This window comes from Nicotiana tomentosiformis, chromosome 1 (assembly GCF_000390325.3).
Source record: "Nicotiana tomentosiformis chromosome 1, ASM39032v3, whole genome shotgun sequence".
Lineage (NCBI taxonomy): Eukaryota > Viridiplantae > Streptophyta > Magnoliopsida > Solanales > Solanaceae > Nicotiana > Nicotiana tomentosiformis.
Window position 1 is genome coordinate 151,020,090 of NC_090812.1, and position 4,935 is coordinate 151,025,024.

Below are 4,935 nucleotides of genomic sequence, written 5' to 3' on the forward strand. Positions count from 1 at the left end.
TGCAGGCAATTAAGAGAGGAAGTAGCCCGGTTATTCAATAAAGGGCACCTTCGAGAATTTTTAAGCGACAGAGCCAAAAACCATTTCAAAAATAGGAATTTCGGTTAACAAAACGAACAGGAAAAACCACAGCACGTCATCCACATGATCATCTGTGGCATCGATACGCCTCAGGTGCCGGTACTTAAACACACTAAGACATCAGTTATGAGAGAAACGCGATCTCGAACTTGGGATTACGCATCCATAGGAACCTTGTCCTTTAATGATGAAGATGCAGAAGGAGTCATGCAACCTCACAACGATGCACTAGTAATATCCGTACTTATGAATAAAACTAAAGTTAAGCATGTGTTAATTGATCTAGGTAGCTCGGCCAACATTATCAGATCGAAGGTTGTAGAACAGCTCGGTCTACATGACTAGGTCGTACCCGCGACCCTGGTTCTAAACAGATTTAATATGGCATGAAAAACTACCAAAGGAGAGATAATTCTACCGATAAACATAGCTGGGACTATCTAGGAAACGAAGTTCCACATAATAAAAGGAGATATGATATACAACGCCCTCTTTGGAAGGCCGTGGATCCACAATATGAGAGTTGTACCTTCGACCTTCCACCAGGTTCTTAAATTCTCAACATCGGAGAGAATCCAAATAGTGTACGGAGAACAACCGACCGCAAGGAAAATGTTTGTCATAGAAGAAGCAATTCCGATATCCTCGCCTTCATCGACAAAGGGTTCGGGCTCAAAGGGGGAACGTGATGCCAATTAGCAATCACAGACGTCAGCTTCGAATAAACTAGAAGATCAGAAGATTGACAAAGATGATGAGCAAAGGATCCCAAGATCTTTCGTGGTCCCCGATGATTCCGACGCTACCCAATCAACGGTCAAAGAACTAGAGCAAGTCGTACTAATCGAATATCTGCCCGAATGAAAGGTATACATGGGAACGGGATTAGCTCCCGAACTCAGGAAAAAGCTTATTCGATTTTTTATTGATAATATAGATTGTTTTGCTTAGTCCCATTTAGACATAACAGGGATCTCACCAGATATAACGACGCATCGGCTAAGCCTGGACCCTAGGTTCAAACCGGTGAAGCAAAAGAGAAGACCCCAGTCCGAGGTAAAACACGCATTCATAAAGAACGAGGTAACTAAACTTCTCAAAATAGGGTCCATTCGGGAAGTATAATATCCCGAATGGTTAGCCAATGTGGTTGTAGTTCCTAAAAAGGGGAACAAACTTAGAATGTGTGTAGATTACAAGGATCTAAACAAGCCATGCCTCAAAGTTTATTTTCCACTGCCTAACATCGATCGCATGATCGATGCCACGACCGACCACGAGATCCTTACTTATCTCGATGCCTATTCCGGGTACAATCATTTATCACCAAGTATAGAACCTATTGTTATAATGTGATGCCCTTCATGCTAAAATATGCAGGAGCTACTTACCAACGTCTAGTAAATAAAATATTCGAGGAACAAATAGGTAAATCAATGGAAGTTTATATTGATGACATGCTAGTTAAGTCCCTGCGCGCAGAGGACCATTTGGCTCAATTTTGCAGGAAACATTCGAGATTTTAAAGCAATACAACATGAAACTCAACCCCAAGAAATGTGCTTTTGGGGTCGGATGGGGCAAGTTTCTTGGCTTCATGGTATCGAATCGAGGGATCGAGATCAACCCCGATAAAATCAAGGCCATCGAAGACATCACCGTCGTAGATAGTGTAAAAGTCGTGCAGAGGCTAACGGGACGGATTGCTGCCTTAGGCCGATTCATTTCAAGGTCGTCGAATCGAAGTCACAGATTTTTCTCCTTGCTAAAAAAAGAACGATTTCACTTGGACCCTGGAATGCCAACAGGCATTAGAGGAATTGAAACGATACCTATCGAGCCCACCACTACTGCACACTCCAAAGGCAGACGAGAAACTTTTCTTATACTTGGCAGTATCAAAAATAGCGGTAAGCGGCGTCCTAGTTCGAGAAGAGCAAGGTATGCAACTTCCCGTTTATTATGTAAGTCGAACCTTAGGGGAAGCAGAAACTAGATATCCACACTTAGAGAAATTGGCACTGGCGCTGATAAGAGCCTCTAGAAAGTTAAGACCATATTTTCAATGTCACTCCATATGTGTATTAACCACTTACCCACTTTGTAATATTTTAAAATCGGGTACGTCATCGGGGGTATGGACCCTTTTACAGACGGGGCTTCCAACCTAAAAGGGTCTGGGCTAGGCAACGCTTTAAAGCCGCCTACGGGTAGCACTATTAGGCAATCTATCAAAACCACTAGGTTGATTAACAATGAGGCCGAGTATGAGGCCATGATTGCAGGTCTCGAGTTAGCTAAAAGCTTGGGAGAAGTGGTCATTGAAGCCAAGTGTGACTCTTTACTGGTGGTAAATCAAGTAAACAAAACCTTCGAAGTTCGAGAGGATAGAATGTAAAGGTATTTGGACAAGCTACAGGTAACTTTGCACCGTTTCAAAGAATGTACTTTACAGCATATACCTCTAGAACAAAACAGTGAGGCCGATGAACTTGCGAATTTGGGCTCATCGGTCGAGGAAGATGAGATCAGCTCGGAGACTATTGTTCAACTCTTGAGGTTCGTGATCGAAGAGGGTCATGCCTAGATAAATTCTACAAACTTAACCTGGATTGGAGGAATAAGTATATTGAATACTTGGAGAACGGAAAACTCCCATCGGACCCTAAAAATTCGAGGGCCCTGCGAACCAAAGCTGCTCGATTCACATTGAATGCAGATGGAACATTATACCGAAGGACATTCGATGGACCATTGGCAGTATTTATAGGTCCAGGAGACATCGACTACATCCTACGTGAGATTCACAAGGGTACTTGTGGAAATCATTCCGGTGCCAATTCATTAGTCCGAAAAATAATCAGAGTAGGATATTATTGGATCGATATGGACAAAGACGCAAAGGAGTTTGTTCGAAAATATGACAAATGTCAAACATTTGCACCGATGATCCATAAGCTCGGAGAACAACTTCACTTAGTTCTATATCCATGGCCATTCATGAAATAGGGAATGGACATCGCCGGCCCTCTTCCATCGGCCCCAGGTAAAGCTAAGTTCATGTTATTTATGATTGACTTTTTGTGTAAATGGGTTGAAGCACAGGCGTTCGAGAAAGTGAGAGAGAAAGAGGATATAGACTTCATCTGGGATCATATCGTATGTCGATTTGGGATACCCGCCGAAATAGTGTGTGACAATGGGAAATAACTTATCGGCAGCAAAGTAACAAAATTCCTTGAAGACCACAAAATAAAAAGGATATTATCAACACCATATCACCCTAGTGGGAACGGACATGCCGAATCAACGAACAAAACTATCATTCAAAACCTAAGGAAAAGGTTGAACGACACTAAGGAAAAATGGAGAGAGATCCTGCCCAAAGTTCTTTGGGCATATCGAACAACATCAAAATACAGTACGGGGGCAACCCCGTTCTCCTTAGTATATGGCTCCAAAGCCTTGATTACAGTCGAAGTCGGGGAACCCAGTGCCAGGTATCGTTATACAACAGAAGAATCAAATCACGAGGCTATGAATACTAGCCTCGAATTATTGGATGAAAAACTAGAAGCCGCTCTCGTCCAATTGGCCGCCCAAAAGCAGTGGATCGAAAGATACTATAATCGAAGAACCAATATCCGCCATTTTATAATCGGGGACTTAGTGCTGAGGAAAGTCACCCTCAACACCCGAAATCCAAATGAAGGAAAACTGGGTCCGAACTGGGAAGGATTGTATCAAGTGCTTGAAAACATCGGTAAAGGATCCTACAAACTCGGTATTATAAACGGCGAACAACTACCAAGCAATTGGAACGTGTCACACCTAAAATGATACTACTGCTAAGATATGACCCTCCCATATTCGTTTATATTTCGAAACTAACCCTTGTAGGAGTTCAATAAAAGAACAAGGATGGTTTATTCAACACGAAGCCTTAGGTCTGAAAGCACACATTGCACTCTATTTTCCTTAAACCGGTTTTATCCCAAATGGGTTTTTCGGCAAGGTTTTTAATGAGGCAACCATTGATCGTGCTAACTTAGAACGATTTAACAGTATCCGAGGCCTCTTTACAATCAACCTCAAATACTGGTCGGGCATTGCCCTCAAATATATCAAATTCGATGCAAGAAAGTTACTTCATAACAACAGGGTTCTGATAGGAAAAATTGTAAGACCCAAGTGGTTAAAATGAACCATGCTCATGTAGATTGCTCGATCCCTGGTATAAAATATAAATACATGTATAACAACATGAAAAGAAACTTCTTTGCCCATATCTCGTATTGTCCTTTATTTTATGATCTATTACGCAAACAGGCTCAAGGGCCGATGATTACTAAGCCTACGGGCTACATTATTTCGAGTTCGAGCAAACACTCAATCAACCATTAAGCCTACGTGCTACATCATCTTGAGTTTGAGCAGACACTCACTCGACCATTAAGCCTACGGGCTACATCATCTCGAGTTTGAGAAGACACTCACTCGACAATCAAGCCTACGGGCTACATCACTTTGAGTTTGAGCAAGCACTCACTCGACTACAAAGCCTATGGGCTACTCTTATTTCGAGTTCGAGCAAATACTCACTCGACCATTAAGCCTACGGGATACATTACTTCGAGTTTGAATCACTCACTCGACTAATAATCCTACGGGCTACATCATCTCAAGTTTGAGAAAATACTCACTCGACTATTAAGCCTACGGGCTACATTACTTCGAGAATCACTCACTAGACTAATAAGCCTATGGGTTACATCATTTCGAGTTTGAGCAAACACTCACTCGACCAATAAGCCTACGGGATACATTACTTCGAGTTCAAATCACTCACTTGAC